This window comes from Gasterosteus aculeatus, chromosome 21, assembly GCF_964276395.1.
Source record: "Gasterosteus aculeatus chromosome 21, fGasAcu3.hap1.1, whole genome shotgun sequence".
NCBI classification, from domain to species: domain Eukaryota; kingdom Metazoa; phylum Chordata; class Actinopteri; order Perciformes; family Gasterosteidae; genus Gasterosteus; species Gasterosteus aculeatus.
In genome coordinates, this window is record NC_135708.1 from 7,126,449 (window position 1) to 7,142,215 (window position 15,767).

The following is a 15,767-nucleotide window of genomic DNA, read 5'->3' on the forward strand; positions in this document are numbered from 1 at the left end:
GGTACATTTTTTGGACTCAGCCTCCAGCCTAAATAAGCGAAAGAAACACCTACTTGGAATGAAACTATGCACACATAGTCATCACTGGAAAACGGCAATACGGATCACCAGGCTTCGGACACGGGAAAGGCTTTCCCCCATTGGTATTCGCAAACCTGTCCCTGACGAAAGACCGACTGGCGGTTTGAACCTAAACACTTTAAGATAGTGTAAGTGATATAGAGGAAAACACCTGCGATGGCCGGGAATCGAACCCGGGTCAACTGCTTGGAAGGCAGCTATGCTCACCACTATACCACCATCGCTTGCTTATGTTCAAACATTGGATGTGAAAAACGAGACCTATCTAAAGAACAGACAATTTGGAATTGTGCGGGGAGACCCCAATGGATTCTAGTCTATCGCCCTGACCACTCGCCCACGACAACCTTCGAGTTCAGGTTCAGGTTCATGGCTCCCTGGCAAAACAGCAGTCGTCATCGATGGAGATTTTGAGCCCTCATGAAGACAAGTTCACTGCAGCCAAAGCGGCTCGTCAATTGATTCAGCGGTAATGGTACATTTTTTGGACTCAGCCTCCAGCCTAAATAAGCGAAAGAAACACCTACTTGGAATGAAACTATGCACACATAGTCATCACTGGAAAACGGCAATACGGATCACCAGGCTTCGGACACGGGAAAGGCTTTCCCCCATTGGTATTCGCAAACCTGTCCCTGACGAAAGACCGACTGGCGGTTTGAACCTAAACACTTTAAGATAGTGTAAGTGATACAGAGGAAAACACATGCGATGGCCGGGAATCGAACCCAGGTCAACTGCTTGGAAGGCAGCTATGCTCACCACTATACCACCATCGCTTGCTTATCTTCAAACATTGGATGTGAAAAACGAGACCTATCTAAAGAACAGACAATTTGGAATTGTGCGGGGAGACCCCAATGGATTCTAGTCTATCGCCCTGACCACTCGCCCACGACAACCTTCGAGTTCAGGTTCAGGTTCATGGCTCCCTGGCAAAACAGCAGTCGTCATCGATGGAGATTTTGAGCCCTCATGAAGACAAGTTCACTGCAGCCAAAGCGGCTCGTCAATTGATTCAGCGGTAATGGTACATTTTTTGGACTCAGCCTCCAGCCTAAATAAGCGAATGAAACACCTACTTGGAATGAAACTATGCACACATAGTCATCACTGGAAAACGGCAATACGGATCACCAGGCTTCGGACACGGGAAAGGCTTTCCCCCATTGGTATTCGCAAACCTGTCCCTGACGAAAGACCGACTGGCGGTTTGAACCTTTAGGATAGTGTAAGTGATACAGTGGAAAAGACCTGCGATGGCCAGGAATCGAACCCGGGTCAACTGCTTGGAAGGCAGCTATGCTCACCACTATACCACCATCGCTTGCTTATCTTCAAACATTGGATGTGAAAAACGAGACCTATCTAAAGAACAGACAATTTGGAATTGCGCGGGGAGACCCCAATGGATTCTAGTCTATCGCCCTGACCACTCGCCCACGACAACCTTCGAGTTCAGGTTCAGGTTCATGGCTCCCTGGAAAAACAGCAGTCATCATCGATGGAGATTTTGAGCCCTCATGAAGACAAGTTCACTGCAGCCAAAGCGGCTCGTCAATTGATTCAGCGGTAATGGTACATTTTTTGGACTCAGCCTCCAGCCTAAATAAGCGAATGAAACACCTACTTGGAATGAAACTATGCACACATAGTCATCACTGGAAAACGGCAATACGGATCACCAGGCTTCGGACACGGGAAAGGCTTTCCCCCATTGGTATTCGCAAACCTGTCCCTGACGAAAGACCGACTGGCGGTTTGAACCTAAACACTTTAAGATAGTGTAAGTGATACAGAGGAAAACACATGCGATGGCCGGGAATCGAACCCAGGTCAACTGATTGGAAGGCAGCTATGCTCACCACTATACCACCATCGCTTGCTTATGTTCAAACATTGGATGTGAAAAACGAGACCTATCTAAAGAACAGACAATTTGGAATTGCGCGGGGAGACCCCAATGGATTCTAGTCTATCGCCCTGACCACTCGCCAACGACAACCTTCCAGTTCAGGTTCAGGTTTATGGCTCCCTGGCAAAACAGCAGTCATCATCGATGGAGATTTTGAGCCCTCATGAAGACAAGTTCACTGCAGCCAAAGCGGCTCGTCAATTGATTCAGCGGTAATGGTACATTTTTTGGACTCAGCCTCCAGCCTAAATAAGCGAAAGAAACACCTACTTGGAATGAAACTATGCACACATAGTCATCACTGGAAAACGGCAATACGGAACACCAGGCTTCGGACACGGGAAAGGCTTTCCCCCATTGGTATTCGCAAACCTGTCCCTGACGAAAGACCGACTGGCGGTTTGAACCTAAACACTTTAAGATAGTGTAAGTGATATAGAGGAAAACACCTGCGATGGCCGGGAATCGAACCCGGGTCAACTGCTTGGAAGGCAGCTATGCTCACCACTATACCACCATCGCTTGCTTATCTTCAAACATTGGATGTGAAAAACGAGACCTATCTAAAGAACAGACAATTTGGAATTGCGCGGGGAGACCCCAATGGATTCTAGTCTATCGCCCTGACCACTCGCCCACGACAACCTTCGAGTTCAGGTTCAGGTTCATGGCTCCCTGGCAAAACAGCAGTCGTCATCGATGGAGATTTTGAGCCCTCATGAAGACAAGTTCACTGCAGCCAAAGCGGCTCGTCAATTGATTCAGCGGTAATGGTACATTTTTTGGACTCAGCCTCCAGCCCAAATAAGCGAATGAAACACCTACTTGGAATGAAACTATGAACACAAGAAGGGGTCATCACTGGACAACGGCAATAAGGATCACCATGCTTCGGACACGGGAAAGGCTTTCCCCCATTGGTATTCGCAAACCTGTCCCTGACGAAAGACCGACTGGCAGTTTGAACCTTTAGGATAGTGTAAGTGATACAGTGGAAAAGACCTGCGATGGCCGGGAATCGAACCCGGGTCAACTGCTTGGAAGGCAGCTATGCTCACCACTATACCACCATCGCTTGCTTATGTTCAAACATTGGATGTGAAAAACGAGACCTATCTAAAGAACAGACAATTTGGAATTGCGCGGGGAGACCCCAATGGATTCTAGTCTATCGCCCTGACCACTCGCCCACGACAACCTTCGAGTTCAGGTTCGGGTTCATGGCTCCCTGGCAAAACAGCAGTCATCATCGATGGAGATTTTGAGCCCTCATGAAGACAAGTTCACTGCAGCCAAAGCGGCTCGTCAATTGATTCAGCGGTAATGGTACATTTTTTGGACTCAGCCTCCAGCCTAAATAAGCGAATGAAACACCTACTTGGAATGAAACTATGCACACATAGTCATCACTGGAAAACGGCAATACGGATCACCAGGCTTCGGACACGGGAAAGGCTTTCCCCATTGGTATTCGCAAACCTGTCCCTGACGAAAGACCGACTGGCGGTTTGAACCTAAACACTTTAAGATAGTGTAAGTGATATAGAGGAAAACACCTGCGATGGCCGGGAATCGAACCCGGGTCAACTGCTTGGAAGGCAGCTATGCTCACCACTATACCACCATCGCTTGCTTATGTTCAAACATTGGATGTGAAAAACGAGACCTATCTAAAGAACAGACAATTTGGAATTGCGCGGGGAGACCCCAATGGATTCTAGTCTATCGCCCTGACCACTCGCCCACGACAACCTTCCAGTTCAGGTTCAGGTTCATGGCTCCCTGGCAAAACAGCAGTCATCATCGATGGAGATTTTGAGCCCTCATGAAGACAAGTTCACTGCAGCCAAAGCGGCTCGTCAATTGATTCAGCGGTAATGGTACATTTTTTGGACTCAGCCTCCAGCCTAAATAAGCGAATGAAACACCTACTTGGAATGAAACTATGCACACATAGTCATCACTGGAAAACGGCAATACGGATCACCAGGCTTCGGACACGGGAAAGGCTTTCCCCCATTGGTATTTGCAAACTTGTCCCTGACGAAAGACCGACTGGCGGTTTGAACCTAAACACTTTAAGATAGTGTAAGTGATATAGAGGAAAACACCTGCGATGGCCGGGAATCGAACCCGGGTCAACTGCTTGGAAGGCAGCTATGCTCACCACTATACCACCATCGCTTGCTTATCTTCAAACATTGGATGTGAAAAACGAGACCTATCTAAAGAACAGACAATTTGGAATTGCGCGGGGAGACCCCAATGGATTCTAGTCTATCGCCCTGACCACTCGCCCACGACAACCTTCGAGTTCAGGTTCAGGTTCATGGCTCCCTGGCAAAACAGCAGTCGTCATCGATGGAGATTTTGAGCCCTCATGAAGACAAGTTCACTGCAGCCAAAGCGGCTCGTCAATTGATTCAGCGGTAATGGTACATTTTTTGGACTCAGCCTCCAGCCTAAATAAGCAAATGAAACACCTACTTGGAATGAAACTATGCACACATAGTCATCACTGGAAAACGGCAATACGGATCACCAGGCTTCGGACACGGGAAAGGCTTTCCCCCATTGGTATTTGCAAACTTGTCCCTGACGAAAGACCGACTGGCGGTTTGAACCTAAACACTTTAAGATAGTGTAAGTGATATAGAGGAAAACACCTGCGATGGCCGGGAATCGAACCCGGGTCAACTGCTTGGAAGGCAGCTATGCTCACCACTATACCACCATCGCTTGCTTATCTTCAAACATTGGATGTGAAAAACGAGACCTATCTAAAGAACAGACAATTTGGAATTGCGCGGGGAGACCCCAATGGATTCTAGTCTATCGCCCTGACCACTCGCCCACGACAACCTTCGAGTTCAGGTTCAGGTTCATGGCTCCCTGGCAAAACAGCAGTCGTCATCGATGGAGATTTTGAGCCCTCATGAAGACAAGTTCACTGCAGCCAAAGCGGCTCGTCAATTGATTCAGCGGTAATGGTACATTTTTTGGACTCAGCCTCCAGCCTAAATAAGCAAATGAAACACCTACTTGGAATGAAACTATGAACACAAGAAGGGGTCATCACTGGACAACGGCAATAAGGATCACCATGCTTCGGACACGGGAAAGGCTTTCCCCCATTGGTATTCGCAAACCTGTCCCTGACGCAAGACCGACTGGCGGTTTGAACCTAAACACTTTAAGATAGTGTAAGTGATATAGAGGAAAACACCTGCGATGGCCGGGAATCGAACCCGGGTCAACTGCTTGGAAGGCAGCTATGCTCACCACTATACCACCATCGCTTGCTTATCTTCAAACATTGGATGTGAAAAACGAGACCTATCTAAAGAACAGACAATTTGGAATTGCGCGGGGAGACCCCAATGGATTCTAGTCTATCACCCTGACCACTCGCCCACGACAACCTTCGAGTTCAGGTTCAGGTTCATGGCTCCCTGGCAAAACAGCAGTCGTCATCGATGGAGATTTTGAGCCCTCATGAAGACAAGTTCACTGCAGCCAAAGCGGCTCGTCAATTGATTCAGCGGTAATGGTACATTTTTTGGACTCAGCCTCCAGCCTAAATAAGCGAATGAAACACCTACTTGGAATGAAACTATGAACACAAGAAGGGGTCATCACTGGACAACGGCAATAAGGATCACCATGCTTCGGACACGGGAAAGGCTTTCCCCCATTGGTATTCGCAAACCTGTCCCTGACGAAAGACCGACTGGCGGTTTGAACCTAAACACTTTAAGATAGTGTAAGTGATATAGAGGAAAACACCTGCGATGGCCGGGAATCGAACCCGGGTCAACTGCTTGGAAGGCAGCTATGCTCACCACTATACCACCATCGCTTGCTTATGTTCAAACATTGGATGTGAAAAACGAGACCTATCTAAAGAACAGACAATTTGGAATTGCGCGGGGAGACCCCAATGGATTCTAGTCTATCGCCCTGACCACTCGCCCACGACAACCTTCGAGTTCAGGTTCAGGTTCATGGCTCACTGGCAAAACAGCAGTCGTCATCGATGGAGATTTTGAGCCCTCATGAAGACAAGTTCACTGCAGCCAAAGCGGCTCGTCAATTGATTCAGCGGTAATGGTACATTTTTTGGACTCAGCCTCCAGCCTAAATAAGCGAATTAAAAACACACTTGGAATGAAACTATGAACACAAGAAGGGGTCATCACTGGACAACGGCAATAAGGATCACCATGCTTCGGACACGGGAAAGGCTTTCCCCCATTGGTATTCGCAAACCTGTCCCTGACGAAAGACCGACTGGCGGTTTGAACCTAAACACTTTAAGATAGTATAAGTGATACAGAGGAAAACACCTGCGATGGCCGGGAATCGAACCCGGGTCAACTGCTTGGAAGGCAGCTATGCTCACCACTATACCACCATCGCTTGCTTATGTTCAAACATTGGATGTGAAAAACGAGACCTATCCAAAGAACAGACAATTTGGAATTGCACGGGGAGACCCTAATGGATTCTAGTCTATCGCCTGGACCACTCGCCCACAACAACCTTCGAGTTCAGGTTCAGGTTCATGGCTCCCTGGCAAAACAGCAGTCGTCATCGATGGAGATTTTGAGCCCTAATGAAGACAAGTTCACTGCAGCCAAAGCGGCTGGTCAATTGATTCATCGGTAATGGTACATTTTTTGGACTCAGCCTCCAGCCTAAATAAGCGAATGAAACACCTACTTGGAATGAAACTATGCACACATAGTCATCACTGGAAAACGGCAATACGGATCACCAGGCTTCGGACACGGGAAAGGCTTTCCCCATTGGTATTCGCAAACCTGTCCCTGACGAAAGACCGACTGGCGGTTTGAACCTAAACACTTTAAGATAGTGTAAGTGATATAGAGGAAAACACCTGCGATGGCCGGGAATCGAACCCGGGTCAACTGCTTGGAAGGCAGCTATGCTCACCACTATACCACCATCGCTTGCTTATGTTCAAACATTGGATGTGAAAAACGAGACCTATCTAAAGAACAGACAATTTGGAATTGCGCGGGGAGACCCCAATGGATTCTAGTCTATCGCCCTGACCACTCGCCCACGACAACCTTCCAGTTCAGGTTCAGGTTCATGGCTCCCTGGCAAAACAGCAGTCATCATCGATGGAGATTTTGAGCCCTCATGAAGACAAGTTCACTGCAGCCAAAGCGGCTCGTCAATTGATTCAGCGGTAATGGTACATTTTTTGGACTCAGCCTCCAGCCTAAATAAGCGAATGAAACACCTACTTGGAATGAAACTATGCACACATAGTCATCACTGGAAAACGGCAATACGGATCACCAGGCTTCGGACACGGGAAAGGCTTTCCCCCATTGGTATTTGCAAACTTGTCCCTGACGAAAGACCGACTGGCGGTTTGAACCTAAACACTTTAAGATAGTGTAAGTGATATAGAGGAAAACACCTGCGATGGCCGGGAATCGAACCCGGGTCAACTGCTTGGAAGGCAGCTATGCTCACCACTATACCACCATCGCTTGCTTATCTTCAAACATTGGATGTGAAAAACGAGACCTATCTAAAGAACAGACAATTTGGAATTGCGCGGGGAGACCCCAATGGATTCTAGTCTATCGCCCTGACCACTCGCCCACGACAACCTTCGAGTTCAGGTTCAGGTTCATGGCTCCCTGGCAAAACAGCAGTCGTCATCGATGGAGATTTTGAGCCCTCATGAAGACAAGTTCACTGCAGCCAAAGCGGCTCGTCAATTGATTCAGCGGTAATGGTACATTTTTTGGACTCAGCCTCCAGCCTAAATAAGCAAATGAAACACCTACTTGGAATGAAACTATGCACACATAGTCATCACTGGAAAACGGCAATACGGATCACCAGGCTTCGGACACGGGAAAGGCTTTCCCCCATTGGTATTTGCAAACTTGTCCCTGACGAAAGACCGACTGGCGGTTTGAACCTAAACACTTTAAGATAGTGTAAGTGATATAGAGGAAAACACCTGCGATGGCCGGGAATCGAACCCGGGTCAACTGCTTGGAAGGCAGCTATGCTCACCACTATACCACCATCGCTTGCTTATCTTCAAACATTGGATGTGAAAAACGAGACCTATCTAAAGAACAGACAATTTGGAATTGCGCGGGGAGACCCCAATGGATTCTAGTCTATCGCCCTGACCACTCGCCCACGACAACCTTCGAGTTCAGGTTCAGGTTCATGGCTCCCTGGCAAAACAGCAGTCGTCATCGATGGAGATTTTGAGCCCTCATGAAGACAAGTTCACTGCAGCCAAAGCGGCTCGTCAATTGATTCAGCGGTAATGGTACATTTTTTGGACTCAGCCTCCAGCCTAAATAAGCAAATGAAACACCTACTTGGAATGAAACTATGAACACAAGAAGGGGTCATCACTGGACAACGGCAATAAGGATCACCATGCTTCGGACACGGGAAAGGCTTTCCCCCATTGGTATTCGCAAACCTGTCCCTGACGCAAGACCGACTGGCGGTTTGAACCTAAACACTTTAAGATAGTGTAAGTGATATAGAGGAAAACACCTGCGATGGCCGGGAATCGAACCCGGGTCAACTGCTTGGAAGGCAGCTATGCTCACCACTATACCACCATCGCTTGCTTATCTTCAAACATTGGATGTGAAAAACGAGACCTATCTAAAGAACAGACAATTTGGAATTGCGCGGGGAGACCCCAATGGATTCTAGTCTATCACCCTGACCACTCGCCCACGACAACCTTCGAGTTCAGGTTCAGGTTCATGGCTCCCTGGCAAAACAGCAGTCGTCATCGATGGAGATTTTGAGCCCTCATGAAGACAAGTTCACTGCAGCCAAAGCGGCTCGTCAATTGATTCAGCGGTAATGGTACATTTTTTGGACTCAGCCTCCAGCCTAAATAAGCGAATGAAACACCTACTTGGAATGAAACTATGAACACAAGAAGGGGTCATCACTGGACAACGGCAATAAGGATCACCATGCTTCGGACACGGGAAAGGCTTTCCCCCATTGGTATTCGCAAACCTGTCCCTGACGAAAGACCGACTGGCGGTTTGAACCTAAACACTTTAAGATAGTGTAAGTGATATAGAGGAAAACACCTGCGATGGCCGGGAATCGAACCCGGGTCAACTGCTTGGAAGGCAGCTATGCTCACCACTATACCACCATCGCTTGCTTATGTTCAAACATTGGATGTGAAAAACGAGACCTATCTAAAGAACAGACAATTTGGAATTGCGCGGGGAGACCCCAATGGATTCTAGTCTATCGCCCTGACCACTCGCCCACGACAACCTTCGAGTTCAGGTTCAGGTTCATGGCTCACTGGCAAAACAGCAGTCGTCATCGATGGAGATTTTGAGCCCTCATGAAGACAAGTTCACTGCAGCCAAAGCGGCTCGTCAATTGATTCAGCGGTAATGGTACATTTTTTGGACTCAGCCTCCAGCCTAAATAAGCGAATTAAAAACACACTTGGAATGAAACTATGAACACAAGAAGGGGTCATCACTGGACAACGGCAATAAGGATCACCATGCTTCGGACACGGGAAAGGCTTTCCCCCATTGGTATTCGCAAACCTGTCCCTGACGAAAGACCGACTGGCGGTTTGAACCTAAACACTTTAAGATAGTATAAGTGATACAGAGGAAAACACCTGCGATGGCCGGGAATCGAACCCGGGTCAACTGCTTGGAAGGCAGCTATGCTCACCACTATACCACCATCGCTTGCTTATGTTCAAACATTGGATGTGAAAAACGAGACCTATCCAAAGAACAGACAATTTGGAATTGCACGGGGAGACCCTAATGGATTCTAGTCTATCGCCTGGACCACTCGCCCACAACAACCTTCGAGTTCAGGTTCAGGTTCATGGCTCCCTGGCAAAACAGCAGTCGTCATCGATGGAGATTTTGAGCCCTAATGAAGACAAGTTCACTGCAGCCAAAGCGGCTGGTCAATTGATTCATCGGTAATGGTACATTTTTTGGACTCAGCCTCCAGCCTAAATAAGCGAATGAAACACCTACTTGGAATGAAACTATGCACACATAGTCATCACTGGAAAACGGCAATACGGATCACCAGGCTTCGGACACGGGAAAGGCTTTCCCCCATTGGTATTCGCAAACTTGTCCCTGACGAAAGACCGACTGGCGGTTTGAACCTTTAGGATAGTGTAAGTGATACAGTGGAAAAGACCTGCGATGGCCGGGAATCGAACCCGGGTCAACTGCTTGGAAGGCAGCTATGCTCACCACTATACCACCATCGCTTGCTTATGTTCAAACATTGGATGTGAAAAACGAGACCTATCTAAAGAACAGACAATTTGGAATTGCGCGGGGAGACCCCAATGGATTCTAGTCTATCGCCCTGACCACTCGCCCACGACAACCTTCGAGTTCAGGTTCATGGCTCCCTGGCAAAACAGCAGTCGTCATCGATGGAGATTTTGAGCCCTCATGAAGACAAGTTCACTGCAGCCAAAGCGGCTCGTCAATTGATTCAGCGGTAATGGTACATTTTTTGGACTCAGCCTCCAGCCTAAATAAGCAAATGAAACACCTACTTGGAATGAAACTATGAACACAAGAAGGGGTCATCACTGGACAACGGCAATAAGGATCACCATGCTTCGGACACGGGAAAGGCTTTCCCCCATTGGTATTCGCAAACCTGTCCCTGACGCAAGACCGACTGGCGGTTTGAACCTAAACACTTTAAGATAGTGTAAGTGATATAGAGGAAAACACCTGCGATGGCCGGGAATCGAACCCGGGTCAACTGCTTGGAAGGCAGCTATGCTCACCACTATACCACCATCGCTTGCTTATCTTCAAACATTGGATGTGAAAAACGAGACCTATCTAAAGAACAGACAATTTGGAATTGCGCGGGGAGACCCCAATGGATTCTAGTCTATCGCCCTGACCACTCGCCCACGACAACCTTCGAGTTCAGGTTCAGGTTCATGGCTCCCTGGCAAAACAGCAGTCATCATCGATGGAGATTTTGAGCCCTCATGAAGACAAGTTCACTGCAGCCAAAGCGGCTCGTCAATTGATTCAGCGGTAATGGTACATTTTTTGGACTCAGCCTCCAGCCTAAATAAGCGAATGAAACACCTACTTGGAATGAAACTATGCACACATAGTCATCACTGGAAAACGGCAATACGGATCACCAGGCTTCGGACACGGGAAAGGCTTTCCCCCATTGGTATTCGCAAACTTGTCCCTGACGAAAGACCGACTGGCGGTTTGAACCTAAACACTTTAAGATAGTGTAAGTGATACAGACATACTTGCTTATGTTCAAACATTGGATGTGAAAAACGAGACCTATCTAAAGAACAGACAATTTGGAATTGCGCGGGGAGACCCCAATGGATTCTAGTCTATCGCCCTGACCACTCGCCCACGACAACCTTCCAGTTCAGGTTCAGGTTCATGGCTCCCTGGCAAAACAGCAGTCATCATCGATGGAGATTTTGAGCCCTCATGAAGACAAGTTCACTGCAGCCAAAGCGGCTCTTCAATTGATTCAGCGGTAATGGTACATTTTTTGGACTCAGCCTCCAGCCTAAATAAGCGAATGAAACACCTACTTGGAATGAAACTATGAACACAAGAAGGGGTCATCACTGGACAACGGCAATAAGGATCACCATGCTTCGGACACGGGAAAGGCTTTCCCCCATTGGTATTCGCCAACCTGTCCCTGACGAAAGACCGACTGGCGGTTTGAACCTAAACACTTTAAGATAGTGTAAGTGATATAGAGGAAAAGACCTGCGATGGCCGGGAATCGAACCCGGGTCAACTGCTTGGAAGGCAGCTATGCTCACCACTATACCACCATCGCTTGCTTATGTTCAAACATTGGATGTGAAAAACGAGACCTATCTAAAGAACAGACAATTTGGAATTGCGCGGGGAGACCCCAATGGATTCTAGTCTATCGCCCTGACCACTCGCCCACGACAACCTTCGAGTTCAGGTTCAGGTTCATGGCTCCCTGGCAAAACAGCAGTCGTCATCGATGGAGATTTTGAGCCCTCATGAAGACAAGTTCACTGCAGCCAAAGCGGCTCGTCAATTGATTCAGCGGTAATGGTACATTTTTTGGACTCAGCCTCCAGCCTAAATAAGCGAATGAAACACCTACTTGGAATGAAACTATGAACACAAGAAGGGGTCATCACTGGACAACGGCAATAAGGATCACCATGCTTCGGACACGGGAAAGGCTTTCCCCCATTGGTATTCGCAAACCTGTCCCTGACGAAAGACCGACTGGCGGTTTGAACCTAAACACTTTAAGATAGTATGAGTGATACAGAGGAAAAGACCTGCGATGGCCAGGAATCGAACCCAGGTCAACTGCTTGGAAGGCAGCTATGCTCACCACTATACCACCATCGCTTCCTTATGTTCAAACATTGGATGTGAAAAACGAGACCTATCTAAAGAACAGACAATTTGGAATTGCGCGGGGAGACCCCAATGGATTCTAGTCTATCGCCCTGACCACTCGCCCACGACAACCTTCGAGTTCAGGTTCAGGTTCATGGCTCCCTGGCAAAACAGCAGTCGTCATCGATGGAGATTTTGAGCCCTCATGAAGACAAGTTCACTGCAGCCAAAGCGGCTTGTCAATTGATTCAGCGGTAATGGTACATTTTTTGGACTCAGCCTCCAGCCTAAATAAGCGAATGAAACACCTACTTGGAATGAAACTATGAACACAAGAAGGGGTCATCACTGGACAACGGCAATAAGGATCACCATGCTTCGGACACGGGAAAGGCTTTCCCCCATTGGTATTCGCAAACCTGTCCCTGACGAAAGACCGACTGGCGGTTTGAACCTAAACACTTTAAGATAGTATGAGTGATACAGAGGAAAAGACCTGCGATGGCCGGGAATCGAACCCAGGTCAACTGCTTGGAAGGCAGCTATGCTCACCACTATACCACCATCGCTTGCTTATGTTCAAACATTGGATGTGAAAAACGAGACCTATCTAAAGAACAGACAATTTGGAATTGCGCGGGGAGACCCCAATGGATTCTAGTCTATCGCCCTGACCACTCGCCCACGACAACCTTCGAGTTCAGGTTCAGGTTCATGGCTCCCTGGCAAAACAGCAGTCGTCATCGATGGAGATTTTGAGCCCTCATGAAGACAAGTTCACTGCAGCCAAAGCGGCTCGTCAATTGATTCAGCGGTAATGGTACATTTTTTGGACTCAGCCTCCAGCCTAAATAAGCGAATGAAACACCTACTTGGAATGAAACTATGAACACAAGAAGGGGTCATCACTGGACAACGGCAATAAGGATCACCATGCTTCGGACACGGGAAAGGCTTTCCCCCATTGGTATTCGCAAACCTGTCCCTGACGAAAGACCGACTGGCGGTTTGAACCTAAACACTTTAAGATAGTATGAGTGATACAGAGGAAAAGACCTGCGATGGCCGGGAATCGAACCCAGGTCAACTGCTTGGAAGGCAGCTATGCTCACCACTATACCACCATCGCTTGCTTATGTTCAAACATTGGATGTGAAAAACGAGACCTATCTAAAGAACAGACAATTTGGAATTGCGCGGGGAGACCCCAATGGATTCTAGTCTATCGCCCTGACCACTCGCCCACGACAACCTTCGAGTTCAGGTTCAGGTTCATGGCTCCCTGGCAAAACAGCAGTCGTCATCGATGGAGATTTTGAGCCCTCATGAAGACAAGTTCACTGCAGCCAAAGCGGCTCGTCAATTGATTCAGCGGTAATGGTACATTTTTTGGACTCAGCCTCCAGCCTAAATAAGCGAATGAAACACCTACTTGGAATGAAACTATGCACACATAGTCATCACTGGAAAACGGCAATAAGGATCACCAGGCTTCGGACACGGGAAAGGCTTTCCCCCAACGGTATTCGCAAACCTGTCCCTGACGAAAGACCGACTGGCGGTTTGAACCTAAACACTTTAAGATAGTGTAAGTGATATAGAGGAAAACACCTGCGATGGCCGGGAATCGAACCCGGGTCAACTGCTTGGAAGGCAGCTATGCTCACCACTATACCACCATCGCTTGCTTATGTTCTAACATTGGATGTGAAAAACGAGACCTATCTAAAGAACAGACAATTTGGAATTGCGCGGGGAGACCCCAATGGATTCTAGTCTATCGCCCTGACCACTCGCCCACGACAACCTTCGAGTTCAGGTTCAGGTTCATGGCTCCCTGGCAAAACAGCAGTCGTCATCGATGGAGATTTTGAGCCCTCATGAAGACAAGTTCACTGCAGCCAAAGCGGCTCGTCAATTGATTCAGCGGTAATGGTACATTTTTTGGACTCAGCCTCCAGCCTAAATAAGCGAATGAAACACCTACTTGGAATGAAACTATGAACACAAGAAGGGGTCATCACTGGACAACGGCAATAAGGATCACCATGCTTCGGACACGGGAAAGGCTTTCCCCCATTGGTATTCGCAAACCTGTCCCTGACGAAAGACCGACTGGCGGTTTGAACCTAAACACTTTAAGATAGTATAAGTGATACAGAGGGAAACACCTGCGATGGCCGGGAATCGAACCCGGGTCAACTGCTTGGAAGGCAGCTATGCTCACCACTATACCACCATCGCTTGCTTATGTTCAAACATTGGATGTGAAAAACGAGACCTATCTAAAGAACAGACAATTTGGAATTGCGCGGGGAGACCCCAATGGATTCTAGTCTATCGCCCTGACCACTCGCCCACGACAACCTTCGAGTTCAGGTTCAGGTTCATGGCTCCCTGGCAAAACAGCAGTCGTCATCGATGGAGATTTTGAGCCCTCATGAAGACAAGTTCACTGCAGCCAAAGCGGCTCGTCAATTGATTCAGCGGTAATGGTACATTTTTTGGACTCAGCCTCCAGCCTAAATAAGCGAATGAAACACCTACTTGGAATGAAACTATGAACACAAGAAGGGGTCATCACTGGACAACGGCAATAAGGATCACCATGCTTCGGACACGGGAAAGGCTTTCCCCCATTGGTATTCGCAAACCTGTCCCTGACGAAAGACCGACTGGCGGTTTGAACCTAAACACTTTAAGATAGTGTAAGTGATATAGAGGAAAACACCTGCGACGGCCAGAAATCGAACCCGGGTCAACTGCTTGGAAGGCAGCTATGCTCACCACTATACCACCATCGCTTGCTTATGTTCAAACATTGGATGTGAAAAACGAGACCTATCTAAAGAACAGACAATTTGGAATTGCGCGGGGAGACCACAATGGATTCTAGTCTATCTCCCTGACCACTCGCCCACGACAACCTTCGAGTTCAGGTTCAGGTTGATGGCTCCCTGGCAAAACAGCAGTCGTCATCGATGGAGATTTTGAGCCCTCATGAAGACAAGTTCACTGCAGCCAAAGCGGCTCGTCAATTGATTCAGCGGTAATGGTACATTTTTTGGACTCAGCCTCCAGCCTAAATAAGCGAATGAAACACCTACTTGGAATGAAACTATGAACACAAGAAGGGGTCATCACTGGACAACGGCAATAAGGATCACCATGCTTCGGACACGGGAAAGGCTTTCCCCCATTGGTATTCGCAAACCTGTCCCTGACGAAAGACCGACTGGCGGTTTGAACCTAAACACTTTAAGATAGTATGAGTGATACAGAGGAAAAGACCTTCGATGGCCGGGAATCGAACCCAG

The 15,767-nt window shown here is 47.9% G+C and overlaps 27 non-coding genes across 27 annotated transcripts in view; all 27 read right to left on the minus strand.

The window, feature by feature from the left end:
* Positions 1–233: 233 nt before the first annotated feature.
* trnag-ucc (transfer RNA glycine (anticodon UCC)) lies at positions 234–305 on the minus strand. Its single transcript has one exon. It is a non-coding gene; the product is annotated as a tRNA-Gly (tRNA).
* A 483-nt stretch (positions 306–788) lies between these two features.
* On the minus strand, positions 789–860 carry trnag-ucc (transfer RNA glycine (anticodon UCC)). Its single transcript has one exon. It is a non-coding gene; the product is annotated as a tRNA-Gly (tRNA).
* A 476-nt stretch (positions 861–1,336) lies between these two features.
* Positions 1,337–1,408, minus strand: trnag-ucc (transfer RNA glycine (anticodon UCC)). The gene has a single exon. It is a non-coding gene; the product is annotated as a tRNA-Gly (tRNA).
* A 483-nt stretch (positions 1,409–1,891) lies between these two features.
* On the minus strand, positions 1,892–1,963 carry trnag-ucc (transfer RNA glycine (anticodon UCC)). Its single transcript has one exon. It is a non-coding gene; the product is annotated as a tRNA-Gly (tRNA).
* Positions 1,964–2,446: 483 nt separating this feature from the next.
* Positions 2,447–2,518, minus strand: trnag-ucc (transfer RNA glycine (anticodon UCC)). The gene has a single exon. It is a non-coding gene; the product is annotated as a tRNA-Gly (tRNA).
* A 481-nt stretch (positions 2,519–2,999) lies between these two features.
* On the minus strand, positions 3,000–3,071 carry trnag-ucc (transfer RNA glycine (anticodon UCC)). The gene has a single exon. It is a non-coding gene; the product is annotated as a tRNA-Gly (tRNA).
* A 482-nt stretch (positions 3,072–3,553) lies between these two features.
* Positions 3,554–3,625, minus strand: trnag-ucc (transfer RNA glycine (anticodon UCC)). Its single transcript has one exon. It is a non-coding gene; the product is annotated as a tRNA-Gly (tRNA).
* A 483-nt stretch (positions 3,626–4,108) lies between these two features.
* On the minus strand, positions 4,109–4,180 carry trnag-ucc (transfer RNA glycine (anticodon UCC)). The gene has a single exon. It is a non-coding gene; the product is annotated as a tRNA-Gly (tRNA).
* Positions 4,181–4,663: 483 nt separating this feature from the next.
* trnag-ucc (transfer RNA glycine (anticodon UCC)) lies at positions 4,664–4,735 on the minus strand. The gene has a single exon. It is a non-coding gene; the product is annotated as a tRNA-Gly (tRNA).
* Positions 4,736–5,223: 488 nt separating this feature from the next.
* Positions 5,224–5,295, minus strand: trnag-ucc (transfer RNA glycine (anticodon UCC)). Its single transcript has one exon. It is a non-coding gene; the product is annotated as a tRNA-Gly (tRNA).
* Positions 5,296–5,783: 488 nt separating this feature from the next.
* trnag-ucc (transfer RNA glycine (anticodon UCC)) lies at positions 5,784–5,855 on the minus strand. Its single transcript has one exon. It is a non-coding gene; the product is annotated as a tRNA-Gly (tRNA).
* Positions 5,856–6,343: 488 nt separating this feature from the next.
* On the minus strand, positions 6,344–6,415 carry trnag-ucc (transfer RNA glycine (anticodon UCC)). The gene has a single exon. It is a non-coding gene; the product is annotated as a tRNA-Gly (tRNA).
* Positions 6,416–6,897: 482 nt separating this feature from the next.
* Positions 6,898–6,969, minus strand: trnag-ucc (transfer RNA glycine (anticodon UCC)). Its single transcript has one exon. It is a non-coding gene; the product is annotated as a tRNA-Gly (tRNA).
* Positions 6,970–7,452: 483 nt separating this feature from the next.
* On the minus strand, positions 7,453–7,524 carry trnag-ucc (transfer RNA glycine (anticodon UCC)). The gene has a single exon. It is a non-coding gene; the product is annotated as a tRNA-Gly (tRNA).
* A 483-nt stretch (positions 7,525–8,007) lies between these two features.
* Positions 8,008–8,079, minus strand: trnag-ucc (transfer RNA glycine (anticodon UCC)). The gene has a single exon. It is a non-coding gene; the product is annotated as a tRNA-Gly (tRNA).
* Positions 8,080–8,567: 488 nt separating this feature from the next.
* Positions 8,568–8,639, minus strand: trnag-ucc (transfer RNA glycine (anticodon UCC)). Its single transcript has one exon. It is a non-coding gene; the product is annotated as a tRNA-Gly (tRNA).
* A 488-nt stretch (positions 8,640–9,127) lies between these two features.
* trnag-ucc (transfer RNA glycine (anticodon UCC)) lies at positions 9,128–9,199 on the minus strand. The gene has a single exon. It is a non-coding gene; the product is annotated as a tRNA-Gly (tRNA).
* A 488-nt stretch (positions 9,200–9,687) lies between these two features.
* trnag-ucc (transfer RNA glycine (anticodon UCC)) lies at positions 9,688–9,759 on the minus strand. The gene has a single exon. It is a non-coding gene; the product is annotated as a tRNA-Gly (tRNA).
* Positions 9,760–10,235: 476 nt separating this feature from the next.
* On the minus strand, positions 10,236–10,307 carry trnag-ucc (transfer RNA glycine (anticodon UCC)). The gene has a single exon. It is a non-coding gene; the product is annotated as a tRNA-Gly (tRNA).
* A 482-nt stretch (positions 10,308–10,789) lies between these two features.
* On the minus strand, positions 10,790–10,861 carry trnag-ucc (transfer RNA glycine (anticodon UCC)). The gene has a single exon. It is a non-coding gene; the product is annotated as a tRNA-Gly (tRNA).
* A 966-nt stretch (positions 10,862–11,827) lies between these two features.
* trnag-ucc (transfer RNA glycine (anticodon UCC)) lies at positions 11,828–11,899 on the minus strand. The gene has a single exon. It is a non-coding gene; the product is annotated as a tRNA-Gly (tRNA).
* A 488-nt stretch (positions 11,900–12,387) lies between these two features.
* Positions 12,388–12,459, minus strand: trnag-ucc (transfer RNA glycine (anticodon UCC)). Its single transcript has one exon. It is a non-coding gene; the product is annotated as a tRNA-Gly (tRNA).
* Positions 12,460–12,947: 488 nt separating this feature from the next.
* Positions 12,948–13,019, minus strand: trnag-ucc (transfer RNA glycine (anticodon UCC)). Its single transcript has one exon. It is a non-coding gene; the product is annotated as a tRNA-Gly (tRNA).
* Positions 13,020–13,507: 488 nt separating this feature from the next.
* Positions 13,508–13,579, minus strand: trnag-ucc (transfer RNA glycine (anticodon UCC)). Its single transcript has one exon. It is a non-coding gene; the product is annotated as a tRNA-Gly (tRNA).
* A 483-nt stretch (positions 13,580–14,062) lies between these two features.
* Positions 14,063–14,134, minus strand: trnag-ucc (transfer RNA glycine (anticodon UCC)). The gene has a single exon. It is a non-coding gene; the product is annotated as a tRNA-Gly (tRNA).
* A 488-nt stretch (positions 14,135–14,622) lies between these two features.
* trnag-ucc (transfer RNA glycine (anticodon UCC)) lies at positions 14,623–14,694 on the minus strand. Its single transcript has one exon. It is a non-coding gene; the product is annotated as a tRNA-Gly (tRNA).
* A 1,048-nt stretch (positions 14,695–15,742) lies between these two features.
* The window catches only part of trnag-ucc (transfer RNA glycine (anticodon UCC)), a 72-nt gene continuing 47 nt past the window's right edge, over positions 15,743–15,767 (minus strand). The window contains exon 1 of the tRNA in view: positions 15,743–15,767. This exon is cut by the window's right edge and continues 47 nt beyond it. This is a non-coding gene — a tRNA (tRNA-Gly).